A 19,593-nucleotide genomic window follows, 5' to 3' on the forward strand; every position below is an offset into this window, starting at 1 on the left:
TATTGTTAGGTATTGCCCATCCTAATTTGTAATGAAATCATTTTTATTTTGTTTTATAAATCTGAAGAAATATTGATTATCAGCATAGACTCTACCAGATTTACTTCTCTAGGCATTTTACTTAAAGACAAGAAAGAAACATGTATTTTTAGCATGGTATGCTTTGGTAGGCAGCAAATCATAGGGCTGTGATCCGCTAGATCTTCAGAGAGAAATGAAGCCAATTAATGTACAATTACCGGCAGCAGTGCTTTATTTGAAGGGTCTTTTACAATGAAACTTTTTAACAGGCTAATTGTAGACATCTGCTTCATGTACCTTAGTGTCATAGCCAGTATTTGCTAAGATCTTCTGAGCTTTTACAGCTTTACACAAAAGGACATATTGACAATTCCATTTTCCTATATAATAAGGAGACTATGCAAAATACTAAGCTAGGATTCAGCATTGTTGTAGAAATGCTCATTGTCACCAGAGCGATTGACTTGTTCCACCTGGCTTTCAGACATTTGGAGAAGTAAAACATATGTACCTTAATTGCAAAATGTAGGCTTAATGAACATGCAGGCGTTATGTTATACCAAATGCAACAATTGACATGATGGCAAGCTACTTAAGAACATGTCACAATGTTTGGCTTTTAAGAGGTTTGCTTTTGGCAATGTTTCAGAGAAGAATATGTTCCTTACATTTGCAGTCCTGTGAGCCAATAATAAAGTGTTCAGCATATGAAGCTGGTATTTATTTTAAATTGCTATGTCAATATTTTTGTTTAAAAGCAGGCTTGATTCCCTGTGTGGACTTTGTTGAAGCCTTCTATCACTGCTTTTTATTTGAGTTTGATTTAGCTTCTTTTCCCCCTGATTCTGTGTTTTGCAGAATGGCTTGCTTGAAAGCCTTCTGATTGGGTTGGGGGGATAGAGTTGCTGTGTGAATTTTAAAGCCAAGAAAATGCAAAAAGGAGCAAACACTTGCTGAAGACATCAGAGAAGTGACTGCAATCAAGCAGCATTGGTTGTGTGACCTTGATGTTTACCAGAATAGCCACCATGTTTGGGATAACGGAAGCCCTGAATTCAAATGCCTCAGGATGACCTCACCACTGGCAGCCCTCTTTCTCCTACTGAGATGTTTCCAGGACTAATGCCAATGTTTAGTCCGCTTGTAGGAATCTAAAATATTAGGCTTTTGATTTCAAAAACACAAAATAGGCTGAGGCGGGCAGATCACAAGGTCAGGAGATCAAGACCATCCTGGCTAACACAATGAAGCCTTGTCTCTACTAAAAATACAAAAAATTAGCCGGGCATCGTGGCACATGCCTGTAGTCCCAGATACTTGGGTGGCTGAGGCAGGAGAATCACTTGAATCTGGGAGGCGGAGATTGCCCCGAGCCAAGGTCGCACCTCTGCACTCCAGCCTGGGTGACAGAGTGGGACTGTCTCAAAAAACAAACAAACAAAAACAAAATAAAGGGAGCCATTCTGGAATAGTACATAACTGATTTAATCCTAATGTGATGTCAAACAACTTTCCCCAGCAGTTGAGAGAATGCCTCATCTACCACAGATACAATTGCTTTGTAGATGCCATGAGCTCTTCCAACAAATTGTTGGGCAGTTCTGTTCGTGAACTCACAGAATTCTCCGTCCCAGACACATTTCTTTGGAGTAATTAAAATTAAAATGGTCTTTTCATGAAGGCAGTATGAAACAATATGCATCATCTATATACGCTGAGCTGAAAAAATATTGTATTCATAAATTAAATTGGACATTTTGAAAGGTTAACACAAAATGCTACTTTGCTCTTGGTAATCAATAAGGAAAAAAAGACTTCAGGTAATTAAAATCTGTGAAGTGAACATTTCTCATTTGGAACCTATTAAGAAGAATATAAGCAGACAGAGGCAAGAGATAAATAAGGAAAACAAATGAATCAAAATTTTTTGTTATGTTTTGGCAAGGGAATGTAATGATATATAGCCTGAGGTCTGAAGTGATATAACCTGTGATTGCAGATAATATAACATTTACATTACACGGTATGTATAAAACATATGTATATTACTTAATTTAAATATTAGGCTGTGATTTTAAAATATGACTGTTCTATATGTCAGGCTCCAGTTTAGGTTGTTTAGGGCCTCCTTACTGAAATTTTGGCCTACAAACCAGCATGCAGCAAGGGTGCTTGCCAGAAGTGCAGAATTTCAGTTTCCTTTTAGCCCTACTGAATGAGAATCAGCAATGTAATCATGTCTCCAGGGGATTCACAAGCATACTAAAGTTTGAGAAGCATGGGCTTGGATGACTCCTTTATAATAAGGTGAGTCACCTCTTAAAAAGTCCTGTGCATTTTTTACCGCCCAAGTCAGTAGTTTCTTGGCTAAATATGACGGTAATAACTGATTCTACAGAGGGCGTAAGAGTTAATGTGTCTTCTATAGTACGTGCCTTTCTATCATGCACAACTAAGGAAAATACTGAGAATGAAGACAGACTCCATGCCCAACACAACTTGCTTCTGAGCCCTGGTTGTACAACTTTTCATTTTGTCTAACAGCAATATTCTTTTCTCTTTCTTTGTCATTTGCCTATTGAAATTTGTTCTGTTGCAAGGGTGCAGGGTTTTTATAACCTAGACTTTAGACATTGTTGCGGTGTGAGTTTTTGGATTCTTTTGCTGGCATAATCTCAGCTCCTTAGGATTTTTCTAGAATTTTGACCTTGCTTATAGATACTAGATTTTGAAGCAGCTGAATGCTTGTCCTTCCTTATTACTTGCCCTCCTGGCTTCTTTGGAACCATCTAGCTAGTGACTGGAGGGAGAGTGGGGGCTTGGTTCCCATTTTGGTCCACTCTTCAGCTGAGGGTACCTCAGATCAGAAAGCACCTCTATGCCAGCTCTGTGGTGCAGTGGATAGTGTGTTGGCCTTCTAGCTGAGTCTGATGTGTGTATTCAACAAAAGCAGTACCTCTAGATGACTGTCTACCTTGCCATTGCTTCTTGGTGATATAAACCACAACTACATGTGCTCCTTGGCTAGATCACTCCTTAGGTTGCCTGCCTATGATTCCTGCTTCCCTCATTTAGCCTTCTGGTTTTAGGCACACCACTTCTGCTAGGTAGAATGTATGCTGGAGTATAAAATTAATTGTGCTTTCCATTCGGTTTTCATACAGCTCTTAGGACATTGAAGTACTTTATGCTTCTTTTTAGTTAACATGGAGCTACAAATATGTATTGTTTTATGATACAATAAATATTTTTGACAAGGGTTAAAATATATGGCTTCTGGGTAATAAATATTAATTATCTATCTATCTCTATAATTATTTTTCCAGTGAAGAGTTAGGCCCTGTTCTGTGTGGTGTGCAGTATAAAGATGAATTATAAAATACATGGTCTAGAGCACCTGGTGTATATAACTGTAATACAGGGAGGCCACTATATAAATGCTATGGAAACGTAAGTGACAAGAAGACCATTAAGTGTTTAGAGTAGGAAGAAAGCTCACATGGCTTGGTATTTAGGAAAAGGTTCAAAGAAGAGACAATATCTGAATAAAACAGAAATAGTCTAGGGAATTGGTATTTCCAGCCCAGGGCATAGGAAGGGTACAGATGCTAAAACAGATTTATATAAGATGCACCTAGAACCATACTAAACATTTAGGTGAAGTTGAATATCTGTGAAAGCCAGTGGTGGAAGACAGGGAAATCTGAACACAATGTACTAAACATATGAACTGGATCCCTGGAAGGAGCAGAATTCTTAGAGATGAAAGTGGGAGAAAAATAGTGCAAGGATACAAAGTTTAGCAACCAAAATGCCTGACTACTAATGATTAGCCATGGAAAGGTCCAAATTAGCAATGAAGAAACGTACATAAAGTCATTCTTTTTTTCATTCTGAGTAAGGTTTCTTATGCATAGGGAAAAAGGATATACTAAAAACCAATGGCACCATCAAGTTTATCCCAAACCACGTTAACACATAGACAAAACAATACATGGGCCATATGTTTTGCCAAAGGCATCTAATAGATTGAGAATCCAGAAAACCCATTGATTAAACTTTGCAGCTCAGGACAGAGGAAGCAAGGAACAATGATTTGTTCTCATGAACCAGAAGAGAACAAGTAAGATGAGCTGAATGGGGAATAGTATGATGGAGGAAGCACTTTTCCAGAGCTTAAGACAGGGAGTACAGTAAAAACTATGACCCAGTTCATGATGTGACTTTTGGCAAGTCACTTCAAATTCCTGGGCTTCAGTGTCTTCGTCTGTAGAAGGACAATAATCTGTAATTTTTTCCTAGGTCGAACATTTTTTAAATCTATGATTCATGTGGAAATTCCTGGTCAATACGAATACATAATACCTAATTTTCTACTTCCTTTGAAGGTCACAATGAATAAACAAATCTGATTCAGAGACTATGCCAAGCAAGGTGATAAGGTAGGTAGTTTAAATTTCTTTCTCAATATCAAAATAATGGAATTTATGTTGACTCTTTCTGTTATTTTGATTCACAAGGAACCATTGTTGGATACTCAGGTACTCAGGTATTAGTGGTAGAAGTGCAAAGGCAGAGTTTGAGAAGAAGCCCCAGTGGCCCTAAGACTCCTATTCACTGCCTTTATGGCCTATTGGGCTGATCAGAGGAGGATGAGAGGAGAGTACAAGTTAGAAGCTACGAGTTGGGGACTCCTAAGGTGGGTTTGTGAGCAGGACATGATGTTGGGCATCCAGAAAAATAGTCTAGTCCTAGCCCCTGCCTTAGTCCATGATGCTTAAACTTCAAGTTACGTTGTTTTTTTTTTTTTTTTTTTTTTTTTGGTTCATACTGTGAAAGATTTTAACACAATTTGTGATTAAGACTTTTGCTCTCAAGTGTCAAATAGTTTATGCACCTCAGGGAATGTCTGCCAACCAAATAGTTTCAATGGAATACTTTTTTAAAAAAATCAGTGTCTATAATCACCTCTAATTACAATTTTCTGCACAGTCTACTCCGAAAAAAAAAATGGAAACATATTAAGAGTTGTATTTTCATAACGCTATTCACAATTAATGACAAGTAATTAAAATTCCTAAGTGTTTAAATGTCAAGGTAAAGACAATGCTAATTTGACCTTCTTCAATTTTTATATGGAGGCTTGTGAAGTTTGGGCAGGATAAAGGGAAAAGAACCTTTTATTCCCAAAGGCTTTAAAAACCTGCCTTTAGTAGGCACCTTTTTGTAATCTAAGGTTTTATAGTCTCCTTTATCAATTGTAAGAGGTGTGGGAGGCTAGTTTATATCTTTCAGAGGGGACACCTGGGTCAACAGGTTTAAAGAACTTTGAAAGTTATTTGTATCTTTGCCAGTAACTGCATTGTGTGAGAATCGCTGTAGCTGGTGTGTAAACTACCTTTGAATAAGAGGCAGCAAATGGAATTTATCAGGGGACAATGCCCTTTGTTTAGAAGGAGCAACAAAAGATGAATAAAAGGACACAGCCAGTCTTCTGTGTTTAGTGTCCCATTTTTCCAGATAAAAAAGGGGATAATATTCAATCTTGATCCTGTGCAGAGGCCTTGAGTACATTAAGGAGATGAAGAAAGAAGAGAAATGAAAAGGAAATAAAGCAACCAATATGTTCTTGAACTGTGACTTCAAGCAGCTGCATTTAAAAAACAACCATTACATTTTGTGGGTATATCTGTGAGGCTTATCCATTATGTGTGCAAACACAATCTGATTAGTATTTGTTATAAGTTCGTCTTGTCTGCTTTTATTACAGACATCACCTTCAGATGTGGGACCACTGCAGCTATTAAATCAGGAATATTTAGCTATTATTTGTAATAAATGTCAGCAGGGCTGAACTGAAGCCAGCAGGAAATGTTCAGGGCAGAAAACACACTGACATTCATTCATGCAAATTTGTACCACTGGTAGAATTAATCATAAAGAGGGAGGGTAGAGCATACAATGCATTTATATTACTGGTTTGGCCAATTCCCTTCTTCCTGAATATGAGAGTTATAATGTACAGAAAGCAATCTGCTGACAAATAGTCCCATGTGAAGTGCAGGCAGCGAGATTAACTTTCCCAAGCAGGCATGTCTGGGTCTATTGCAGACCATCCCTCCTTCCCCACACTGTCCGTGGTCCTCTGAGGCAGCATTGCGATGTCCTTTTTCCTCTTTAAAAGAGATCTAGATTTATCATCCACATAACTCTTCCCTCTTAAAATTACAGGGACACTCTAAAGAACATTCCCTGCATACTACTGAGTGTGGGACCAGCTTACCCTATTATAAATTAGAGTGCTTACGTCACATGGGGAAGATGTGGCCTCAGGAACTGGGTTGTTGACTATTAAGAAACTGTCATTTACCAAAAACGAACAAATTTTAATCTTCCTCAGTCTCCCTTGGTGTAAAACGAGGCTAAACAACCCATACAACTGAATAATTTAATCTCCCCGGAGAAGATTGTAATCACCATGATCAAACACAGCTCTCACTTACACTGAACGTCAAGGAGTATAATTTAATTCTATGAGTAAGTAAAGTTAACAGCAGAAAAGAATTAGTGCATTAATTTTTTTTAGAAAGGTGAGAAAAATACAGGATGAAGGTATATCTTTAAATTTTTCTCATTTTCTTGTTAGATGAAATTATGATTCACCAGGAAACAAAAACTACTGAAAGGAGTTGACAGAAAAATTATAGGTGACTTGAAAGATACTAATTATTCTTGTGTTTTAGTCTTATGATTTTTTTTTTTTTTTTTTTTTTTTTTGAGACGGAGTCTCACTCTGTCACCCAGGCAGGAGTTGCAGTGGCGCGATCTCGGCTCACTGCAAGCTCTGCCTCCCGGGTTCATGCCATTCTCCTGCCTCAGCCTCCCAAGTAGCTGGGACTACAGGCACCCGCCACCGCACCTGGCTAATTTTTTGTGTTTTTGGTAGAGACAGGGTTTCATTGTGTTAGCCAGGATGGTCTTGATCTCCTGACCTTGTGATCTGCCCACCTCAGCCTCCCAAAGTGCTGGGATTACAGGTGTGAGCCACCGTGCCCGGCTGGGTGCTAAAACCATTCTTTATTTTTAATTCATCTTTGGAACCAAAAGATTGTTTTATCTCCCACATCAATTGCCTGCAGCTTCTTCTCCTCTTAAAAACTTGCTCCCTTTGCTCTCTGAAGGCAGTTACTTCACTTTCCTGTGTATACTCCTCTTTTCGTCTTGAGACAGCTCTCTTCTCTCTACACCCAAAGAAAAATGAGTGTTCAGTCTCTAGAGAGACTAGTTAATGTTTTCCCTTCCCCTTTTAAAAGACTGTGATTCTGCTTCAAATAATAAGCGTAGCCCAATTTACAAAGTAAAAATTTTATAAGGGAGATGATATGAAACACATTTTATACAAAAGTGTCAGGCTCTGTTCTAAACGCCTCCGTGTTCACTTATTTACATTAATACACAACATTTTTATGAGAAAATGGGAGCACAGAGAGGGCAAATAACTTTCTCAAGCTTACACATTTGTTAAGTGCATACTGGAATCAAATTCCCAGCGATTTGGTTTCAGAATCTGTACTCTTAACTACTATGCTGTGCCGCCTCTCAAATGCTCTTTGCAGGGTAATACAGCAACTAGAGTGAATGTGATTACTGAATAAAACTGAATCTAAATTTCCTGGTGGTGCTAGCAAATGATGAAATGCACTGTCACTTAATTTTCATTGTGCTTGAAGAACGATTTTATGAAATGGGCAATGAATCAACCTCCATATTATAACAGAAGATTCAAAGAGTTGTTTTTGAAGACACTTTAGCTTCCCAAGTTGGGCAGATGGCCTAAATCACCTCTTCATCAGGAGCCTTATGTCAGTGTCAACTTTGATTTATCTGAGCTTTATTTAAGAAGGTAGCATTTTCTTTCCATTTGAGTATTCTCATTGAGCCTTCAAATTTAAACAGTATAATCAATGGATGTGTCTTTTAGGATAAATCACGTTGGCCTCCTGTAGCCACTCCTCTATCCCCATAATTTCTTCTATGTTTGCTGCAGTCTTGTGTAGTGTAGTGGTTAATTTTAGATGTCAACATGGCTGGGCCATGGTGTCCAGAAATGTGGCCAAGCATTATTCTGGATGTTTCTGTGAGAGTGTTTTTGGATGAGATTAATATTTCAATCATTAGAATTTGAATAAAGCAGATTGCCCCCATAATATGGGTGAGTCTCATCCAATCTGTTGAATGCATGAATAGAACAAAAGACTGACCTCCTCTCAGTGAGAGGAAATTCTGCCAGCAGATGGCTTTAGACCTTGAACTGCAGCATCAGCTCTTGTTGGGTCTCCAGCCTGCCAGCCCACCCTGCAGATTTTGGACTTGCCAGACTCCAAAACCTCATAAGCCAATTCCTTAAAATAAATATCTTTCTATGTATATCTATACACGCATCCTATCAGTTCTGTTTCTCTGGAGAACCCTGACTAATACAATAGCCATGTGCTTCAGGGGAGGTTGGTCTTCCATTTCAGCCATAGGAGGTGAAAGTGAGAAGTGAGGGAAATTCTTCTGGGGACATTTTGGGAAATATTTACTCAATGATGAAAGATGATACAAAAGAGGAGACCCTTCCTTTTATCACACTGGACTTTGTTGGCAGTTGTGATGCCAGGAACCATGCTGTTCAATTCGGATGACGGAAGAAGGTAGCCAGGGGAACCAAGGCAATACTCGCAGGATGGCAGAGCAGAAAGCTGAGATTCTGGGTGCCTGAGATATCATTTAGCTGCTGAATGGGTCAACCTAAGAATTGAGTTTAGAACTTTTTGACATGCAAAATAATAAATATCTGTATTGTTTAAATTAATCCTAGTTGAGTTATTTTATTTGCTGCTGAAATATTGTTTACTATAATATATGTCTCTAGGGAGTTGAACTAATTGGCCTGCTATGTGTAGTAATTAGGTATTGATTACCAAATAAACTTACAACCCCATAGGAATATAGGTCTAGGCAGTTAATGTGTTTGAACAATAAGGTGTGGTGGGGCTTATGGAGTACCTGAGGAGGGTATAATCTACCTAAGGGGACAAATACTCAGCTCCTAAAAATTGCTACCATTGGAAAATTCTATGCTGGTATTGTATTTTTTAGCAGATCTGAAAATCTGGATTTTTCTGTGGAGTCTCTGAATTTTTGAATGTTTATGATTAATTCAATTTATAAAAAGAAAATTCAGGTGGGCCAACAATCAAGGTTGAAGACTGGGTTCCATTTACATGCATCTAGTTTGTATTTTCTGTGGAGAATTTACAAATAGAATGCTTTCTTGTCTAATTTTATGTTATGTAACTAGTGTTTACCTCTTCTCCATTATACTACATAGGTAGTAGGACTAATGATTTCTTAAGGCTGTTGTTGGATAACAATAGAAAGACTACTTTGCCTGAATATGGAAGAATATTTATCTTCCCGTTTGTTTTAATTTAAAGCATTGTAAAGCAACTGAGATATAAAGTTTAAAACAGAAATAATATGGAGCATATTTTTTAAACCACTATTTAAGTTTGTTATTTGCCTTTCAGAAGACCATTTCCTCTGCTGAGATCTATGAATTCTATTTCCATTTTGTTTTGAAACATGCTTGCTGATTTAGTGACATAGTCCATCTAGATTTTAAATTCAATTTACGTGAATATAAAAAAATTCCTATGCTGCTCTGGTGATTTTTTGACACTGGTAAAATTATATAACCTTCTGAAAATTATATATTTTTCCTATCGGTAGCATATAAAAGTTGAGAATGAAAATCGTTACCATTCTTTTCAACTAAGATACAATTATTCCTTTTGGTTAATGACAATAGATGACAAATATACAGTTTGGGGAGATAGCTGATGATATTATCTTTGTAATGATTCAAGATTAGGATTATTATCTTTTAAATAACTTGTAATGGGGTCAATTTGTGAAGTCGTCTAAGCCCTTAAACTTTTCATAATTCCAACTCGAATAACATTTTTGGGATAAGAAGTTCCATATGTTCTGTAATAAGCAAATAATGTAGTGCTTCCTTTTATTTATCCCCAAACATAGGTTTTAAAAATGGACCACAAACATAAAAATAGGTGTATAACTTGTCCTCATAGATGGGACTGTGTCATCACACTATATTTCTTTGCACAGTTAAAAATACTTTAAGCCTATAAAAGTGTAATGAAACGGAGATAGTGATATTCCTGTTATTCAATGCAGTGGTAAAAAAAAAATAGTAGTAACAACTCATGCCAGCATGGTATCATTTATCGAAGACAACTTACATTTTCTCTAGGATATGTGTCCTGCACGCACATGACAAAGGCATTCTGAATTTTCCTTTTGATTTGCTTGTATCTCTTTTCAGGCTCTTGGCTAATTATGCCGAATTCTATAGATCAGTTTTCTATGTGAATAGAACAAATATATGTTAAATAGGATAGAAGTTTCTTATTGAATGTGTACACAGAATTCAATGACTAACAAATATGACTTAACTCCTTAGGGAAGGAGAATGAAATCAACATTCATTGAGCCTTAGTGTTCACAATGAATTGAAATAATCTGGTCTTCATTAAATGTGGAGTTCCCACCTGCTTGAAAAGACTTTTTATCATGTAGGCATTTTGATGCTCTCCACTTTATATTCTAGGTGTTTAATGACCATTCATGCAAAATAGAATGTTTAAGGAAACACTGACCCAAGTTGATTTACTTTGAGGTTGAATTATTTTAAAATTTTAATCATCATCTGAAGTTACTTTTTGCCATGCGCAGGATGAGGAAGTTTTTAGGAGTCCTGGAAGCAGTAGGGTAGGGATGGGAATTTTTGTGTTTATTAAATTTAATTTGAAAGCTCCCACATTCGATTCCTCAGCTAGCAATTTTAAATCAGAGCATTTATATTGGTTAAAAATTAAATTTTTGGCTGGGCGCGGTGGCTCTTCTGTAATCCCAGCAATTTGGGAGGACAAGGCAGGCAAATTGCTTGAGGTCAGGAGTTCGCGACCAGCCTGGCCAACATGGTAAAACCCTGTCTCTACTAAAAATACAAAAATTAGCCAGGTGTGGTGGTGGGCGCCTGTAATCCCAGCTACTCGGGATGCTGAGGCAGGGGCATCACTTGAACCCGGGAGGCAGAGGTTGCAGTGAGCTGAGATCACACCACTGCCCTCCAGCCTGAGTGACAGAGTGAGACTCCATTTCAAAAACAAACAAATAAAGAAATTAAATAAATTAAATTTTTACCATAGCTAAAAAGTTGATTTATTCTTCTTTGTCTTCAACCGCTCTTATGAAAAGAATGAATATGAAATGTTTTTGTGAAATTCCTACAGTGTATCAATTTTATTATTTTGGCAGCTGTGATTTCTCTGGTTATTTGAATATGACCTACTGATCCCATATGGCTGTAATATGAAGTACTTAAATCTCCTCCAGTTGAAGTAGAAAATATGTCAGAACTCATTAAGAAGTTACCCATACACTGTATTGATTTTTATAAATTGCTTCTTAAATTATAGTTCAGCATGACACACATGAACATCACTGAGATCAGGTATTATTTGGACTAAATTAACACATTTTGCAAGTAGTTACTGTCATAGCTATTCTCTGATGCTATGCCATGATAATCCTTGTCCTTTGGTAAATTATTTAAAACCCAGACTTTTATTTTTATTCTCATCAAAGGTATATGTTGAATAAATTGTATTTATTGTTATGTTATAGACATCAACCCTGGTGCCTAACAAATTATGACCCTTCTCAGATCAATCTTCCCTCTCCACAGCCATTTTTGAAGAATCCAACCTGTGCAGATGATGGAGTTCTAGCCCCCTTGATTTAGCTGATTGACCCTAGGAAGGTACTGGTAGCATAAGCAATGCCTGGTGTGGAAAGGTATTCTAGGTCTATCATATTCTCTGTTGGGAATTTGAATTTGAAAATGGGGATGTAATTAGTGATCAATAAGGGTAAGAGGGTAAAGCGGAATGATCTCATGGGATAGAGGTAGAACCCTGAGTTATGACTAGAAGCCAAAGTTCCAAGGAAGCAGAACTCTGCCTAAGCAGAAGTTACAAAGAGGAGAAAGGATTGCAGATCTGTCTCTAGCTGTATGAACAGGAACAACAAAGCATGTAATTGGCAAGTAACCAAATTAAGGTAATGCCAGAACAGTGGTGTAAAGATTCTGCCATGTTACAAGGGTTTTGCCTTTCTGGACACCAGAGTGTCTTGGGTTTCTGTAGCCATATATCCTTATGGTACATGACCCATTACATAAGATAATTGAAGTATGTTTCTATTCCTTGAACTAGACAAGTATACTTTTTTTTTTTTTTTTTTTTTTTTGACATGGAGTCTCGCTCTGTCGCCCAGGCTGGAGTGCAGTGGAGCGATCTTCGCTCACTGCAAGCTCTACCTCCCAGGTTCACGCCATTCTCCTGCCTCAGCCTCCCAAGCAGCTGGGACTACAGGAGCCCACCACCACGCCTGGCTAATTTTTTGTATGTTTAGTAGAGATTGGGTTTCACCATGTTAGCCAGGATGGTCTCGATCTCCTGACCTCATGATTGGCCCACCTCGGCCTCCCAAAGTGCTGGGATTACAGGCGTGAGCCACTGTGCCCAGCCTACATTTTTTTTTTTTTTTTGAGACACGGTCTCACTCTATTGCCCAGGCTAGAATGGAGTGACGCTGTCATGTCTCACTGCAACCTCAACCTCCAGGGCTCAAGTGATCCTCCTGCCTCAGCCTCCTGAGTAACTTGGACTACAGGTGGATGCCACTGCACTAGGCTATTTATTTTTTATGAAGGCAGAGTCTTGCTGTGTTGCCTACGGTGGTCTTGAACTCCTGGCTTCAAACAATCCTCTTGCCTTGGCCTTCCAAAGCACTGGAATTACAGGTGTGAGCCACCATGGCGAGCCCAGAATCTACTATTGACATGAAGTATTTTTTAGCTTTCTAATATTTTAAAGCAAATAGAATCCTGTATACTTTAAGAAATGGTGAGAGCTAAAGTGCCTTTCACAATTTCCTCTCATCCTCTTCATTCCCCATTGTTACCCACTGAGACAACTCTGTAGACTCTCTTCCCTCTTCACAGAGTTTAAAACCCACTGATCTGAACTAAAGATACAGATAAGCTCATAAATAAGTGATGAATAAAAACGTGGGATCCAGACCCACAGAGGTATTTTTTTCTTTTGGTGGATTTGGAGAATTATTTTATCACAATTTCTGTCATGAATGTTTGGCTGTGGGGCCTTGTTCTTCTTCTACTACACTCATTTCTACCGTGATCACATGCAATATCACAAAATTTCATGCAACTATAATCTTGATAACTCTAGCTTAAACCACTTCCCTGAACCCAGACTCCTCTGTCCAATTGCCTACTGTCTTAGTCCGTTTGTGTTGCAATAAAGGAATGCTTGAGACCAGAAATTTTATAAAAAAAAGAGGTTTATTTGGCTTACAGTTCTGAAGGCCGTACAAGAAGGATGGTACCAACATCTGCATCTGGTGTGGACCTCAGGAAGCATACACTCATGGCAGAATGTATACCCTCATGGCAATGGGGAGCAGGCACCATGTGGGGAGAGAGGGATGGAAGGAGAAGACAGGGAGGTGCCAGACTCTTTTCAACAATCAACGCTCTAGAAAACTAACAGAGCAGAACTCACTCATTACCATGGCACCAAGTCTTTCATGAGGGATCTGCCCCCATGACCCAAATACCTCCCATTAGGCCCTGCCTCTAACACTGGCAATCAAATTTCAACATGATTTGGAGAGACAAATATGCAGACTATATTTACCTACCAATTATCCCTTTATATCTCTAATAAGCATTTTGTAAAGTAGCAGAAAAAATTAAATCATTATAGAAAGCAGTTGTATAGCTATACTGAACTTAAGAGAAAATGTTCTACCAGCTGGTAACATATATATGTTGAATCTGGTAATTTGGCTAAAGCAAAGCATCATAGATGTTACAAACTAATGTTAATTTTCATATGTTGATTTATAGCTCTGATCATATTTAATTCACGTTTTTGGTTTATATTTATATTTATTAATATAACAAGTTTATATATCAATTTATGTTTTAAATATTTAAATAACTCTAAAATAAAATGTATCCATGAGAACCCTTGACAGACACCATTATCACATGTTAACATTATATGTTATTCACAGAATAGCCTTTTCTCTGCAAGCATCTTAAAATTTTTTTAATTAGACATTTTTAGAATGGGAGCTGCATGATTTTGTTGAATAAAGGAGGATAAATTCATGACACTTCTTTGATGTATCAAAGTAGAAAAGCAATTTTTAAAACCAAAGAAAGTGTATACAAATATTCCTTCCACCCCCTTTATTTCTAACTCTTACCAAGTCTTGGAAGGCAAAGGTTATGATTAGAATGTTTATTGGGGAGTTAGTTGGCAATACAAATAAAAAAGCTAAAAGGTTAATTTTGGAGAATGTAACAGCTTCAAAAATGTTGATTTGCTGAAAATAGTTGGTTTATTGGCAGCTGGATTTTCTTGTAGGAGTACATGCTTTTGTTTTCTTTTCATCTCCTGTCCTTCAATAATTGTGTTGTGGCAAAAAGGTAGAAATGACGGTTAAGTGGAGGAAGCTAAAAGTGAGATAGAGGATAAACAAGGGAATTGTAAAATAAAATGGAATTCCATTGATAGTGGTAACAAAAAACGAAAGCTCTCCTTGCTGCTAGTATTGCCTTTATCACTGGTAATATTAGTAAAATAATCTCCAGAATCTAACTCAGTAGAAGTACTTCTGCTGTTACATTTTATGTAATTGTAGAAGGATTGTTTATAGAAAAATGAGGCTTCTTAAATGGCAACTGTGTGTAAGAGTCTTTAAGAGGTGCTTCACACATAATTTTACATTTACTAAAGTCTTCAAGGTCTGTGTTGTTACCCTGTTTTGCAGGCTATGAAACAGAGGTACCAAGCTGTTAAATAATAATGCGCCGTGGGTTAGACAATGTGTACTAAACTTAGGTTTCAAACCCAGGATTGACTGGCTTCCAAGTTCATACTGTGACCATTACATCCCTTTAATAAAAACAAAAAATATGACCATGGGATGCCAGGCATTTGTTAAAACTTAAGGCCTATGTTCTTGTAAACTTGTTCTAATGCCAATTCCTATTATTTATGTTCTAATAGTATTTGGACAATTGTCTACATTTTAAACCTTCAAAGGTAACTAATTTAAAGATAAAGGAATATTTTTATGTTTGTAATTTCTAAGACATCAAAATAAAATAAATAGTAGAGTTATTTTTTTAGTTGCACTTTTTAGAGTATATACTAAAAAAAAAGTAATAGTGACTGAAATACCTGTCTCTTATCTTGAGCTGGTTGTCTTTCAAGTGTCCATAATGATATATTTAACATTCTTACAGTATGAGGACCAATATACTAGTCATTTGTTATGTTTAACATTATCAGTATTACTCTTACCACTAGTTCCCCAAAGTAGAGACTTTATTGGTGCAGTAAATCATTTTCAGGACTACTGAATTTCTTCCTTCATTTCTCCATGATAAAGCAGTACTTCCTATTTATCCATGGTTTTCAACACCAAAAAGCAATTCCAGTATTTATTTTTAGGAACTCTGTAAATTCTGCAGATATCAAGGAAAAGATGGTGGTATGTGCCTCTTAAAAGACTAAACGAGAATTGGTAAGCACAATAGTTTCCCCAACCCAACAGCCACCTCCTTCTAGCACTGGCTGCCTAGAAGCCTAGGATCAAATTTGTTTATTTATTTGTTTTTATTTTTTTGAGATGGAGTTTCACCCTGTCGCCCAGGCTGGAGTACAGTGGTGTGATCTCAGCTCACTGCAACCTCCATCTCCCGGGTTCAAGTGAACCTCCTGCCTCAGCCTCCTGAGTAGCTGGGACCACAGGCACGTGCCACCATGCCTGGCTAATTTTTGTATTTTTAGTAAAGACAAGGCTTCACCATGTTGGCCAGGCTGATCTTGAACTCCTGACCTCAGGTGATCTACCTACCTTGGCCTCCCAAAGTGCTGGGATTACAAGTGTGAGCCACCACGCCTGGCCTAGGGTCAAATTTAAAACACAGTTGTTGTAACTAATTCCTATTCCTGGTTTAAAAATCCTTTCTCATTTTTACAAGTTTTTAATTTTATTCCTGAAATTTGTTTTGTTTTCCTGTATTTATATGTGCATTTCTTGGGTAATATGTTTATATTTTAGATAGTCTCCAATTCTTTTTAGAAAGAACATATATTCTCTTTCCACTGAATAACCACAACTCTCTTGTATAAAATAAAAATAAAAGGTAATTTAGCTGTTAAATCTATGAAGCCAAGGAAAATTGTGGCTAGAGAAATAATTTATTGACGGTATTAGTGAAATTTGTCATTGTCTTACCATACTTCCTATATAATAATACTACGTTTCAAAAAGTTACTTAAAAACAGTTGCCTTTGTAAAGTTTTTTGGAGCATTATCTTACTAGCTGCTTGAAAAATGTGAAAAGGCAAACCATAAAATGTGTATATGTTTGAAAGTTGATCTTCACCACTAAGAGGAAATAGAGGCTTTTGACTTTTGTATTCATTGCACACAGCAGTGAATGGGTGGTTATTGTACGACACCAAACATTCTGTGGTGAGATTTGCTGTAATAACAAAAACCAACAGGTTTAAACCTCAGAAATGACCTTTTAAAGGGCAGGCATTCAATTTTGACAAAAATGTTCAACAGCAGGCTTGAGGGTAAAATATAAAAATTTTAAACCCTATAATTAGGCAGCTTATTTAAAAACACAGGATGAGAGGCACAGATGGTTCATATTAACAAAAGCAAACAAACAAAAGACTGAAAACAGGCGTATAAAACTAGCAATGGCAAGAGGTGAACTATTATACTTTAACAGACTGGCCCTAAAATATGTATGTCTTGATCAATCAGCATTTATTGTGAATTGGAGGTATAAGACAATACAAGTCATTGCTCGAAAGAAATTTACCGTCTCGTGAAGGTGATAGAACTTACATCAGTTACATAAATCTATATACCAGTGAAATAGCTATTTAAAATTATTTGTACAGGAGTATATAATAAGTTTTGGAGAAGAGAGAAAAGTCTCATGCATGAATAAATACAAATACAAATTCAAGTTGCTATGTCTCAGTACATTCCAAGAGTTATACTTCTCTCCATCTGTTCTTCTGCCAAATTATATAACACTAAAATATAGAAAAATTGTATTTATTTCCAAGAGTAATCACTGTGTTCAAACCATTAGTCTTACACTCAGAATATTTATGAAGCATCTACTGTGTCTGCATGATATTTCATTAAAAGCTATGTGAGGGTAAAATGATAGCTTTTTTTTTTCTTTTTTAATATTTTTTGAGATAGAGTCTTGCTCTGTCACCCAGGCTGGAGTGCAGTGGTGCGATCTCGGCTCACTACAGCCACAACCTCCCAGGTTCAAGTGCTTCTCCTGCCTCAGCCTCTCAAGTAGGTGGGACTACAGGCACCTGCCACCATGCCCGGCTAATTTTTGTATTTTTAGTAGAGGCAGGGTTTCACCATGTTGGCCAGGCTGGTCTCAAGAACCTGACCTTAAATGATCCACCCACCTCGGCCTCCCAAAGTGCTGGGATTACAGGCGTGAGCCACCGTGCCCAGCTAGAAGATGATAGTTTGGATGGGGAGAGGTTCATAAGAAATACTATGAATGGTTTTGTTCTTATGAGGGAAGTCGTTTGTGATTATGGATGGGGAAAAAAAGGGAAATGAGAGTGAAAGTTTGTGTTCCATAAACTGTGTGTTGGGCTTGCTTTTCCTTCCTCCTTTTAGAAATTTTTCTCCTTTCTTATATTTCTCAGATACTTAAGTGCTGAGCCCAAGGTGGTTAGAGTAGAGGAAGAAAGAGATTGGATTGCTTATGGGGCAGTATTTTAGTTTTTCTTTTCTATTGGCCTCAAATCTTGACTTGAGTCTTGGTCACAGTAAATTCACCTTTGTGACTGTTCTTGACTATGTATATAAAAAGAATTAGATTAATTTGCTTGTCTGGAGGGTTGGCATCCTTGATCTTTCCTAATTTGAGGGCCAGAACAAGGGAAGAGAAGAAGAAGCCTTCTCAAATGCCAACTGACTCTAAACTTTGGTTTTATGAATGTCCTAGGTATGTGATTGTTGTCCTTCACAGATACTTTCTGTGATAGCATGTGATGTGGTCAATAGGAAGCTCATCTATTTGATCTCTTAAATAAAGTGAATGGTTTCAAGGATGCCTGCTTATATGGAACACTATTCTATATCAAATTGCTTTTATTAACTTACTTTATAAATGGAAAAACTGAGTACCATAGAAAGTTTGGTGACTTCCTGGCACTGCTCAGCAAGTCATTGTCAAAATAATGCATACTTCTGAAATTGAATGAAAAGCCTAAAAATCAGGTACTTGTATATGTGCATTTTTTTCTCAGTCATCATAGAGGCTCCATTATGTTTTCTGTGGCCACTTGTTTCTTTCAGCCAGCCATGCTTCAAAAGCACCAGCTCTCAGAAGCAGTAGCTCTGGGAGGAGCACCATTGGTGGCATTTGGTTCATCACTGACCTGGGAACTCTGCTCTGGACAGCAGCCCATCCACACAGACATGCCTGTGATTGACCCATAAAATGCCCTCATTCCATGAGGGCCAATACTCATCAGATTGAATGAGTTGAACAGGCCACCAGGGGTAGTAATGTGTGTGCAGAAATCACCATATTTTTCGTTTTCTAAACTATAAACTCCACTTGTCAGAATAAAGAATTTTCTTTCCATTTGCCAGATTTCTCACTCAGTCTCTGATTTCTCCATGGTTCCTCTCTGCTACATTAGCCCTGAATGAGCTGTAAATGAGATAATGTTGAGCACAGGAAGATAGAATGTTCAGGGGGACAAAGCAGGGAGGGCGATCCTTTTCACAGCGGATGTTCTAATGGCTGATTCAGTCTTCCGGGTGGTCAGCTCAGACATCAGTACTAGCACTATAGACAGTGTACCCTTCCAGCTGCTAGTACTTTTGTCATACTTACTGTTGCATTCAATGCCAGTCTGACAGCACAGTGTTGGCAGAATTTTTCTAACCTCAGGTACAGAAGAAAAGCAAAACAGTTACATGATGAATGGATTAGAGCCATTTCTTATCTCTTCTTGGAAGAAAATTTTTTTTTCTTATTCTTCAGACAAATGAGGATGAAATAAGGCAGCATGTGGTAGGGAAAGAGATGAATCAAATAATTTCTGTACGTTTCAATCAATACTAAATGCTGCATTGACATGTATTCCACTGGGAGGGTGGAACTGGGGATGCCATAGAATAATTCGAGGCTGGTATACTGAGCATTATGTGTGTCCTTCAACCAAATACCACAGGTAGTTAAGCCTTTTTCTGTTTGCCTCTGTGGCAGGATCCTCCTTCCTGGTGGTGATAGAGAAGTATCTACAGATGTTTTCTGCAGAT

This window comes from Gorilla gorilla, chromosome 4 (assembly GCF_029281585.2).
Source record: "Gorilla gorilla gorilla isolate KB3781 chromosome 4, NHGRI_mGorGor1-v2.1_pri, whole genome shotgun sequence".
NCBI classification, from domain to species: domain Eukaryota; kingdom Metazoa; phylum Chordata; class Mammalia; order Primates; family Hominidae; genus Gorilla; species Gorilla gorilla.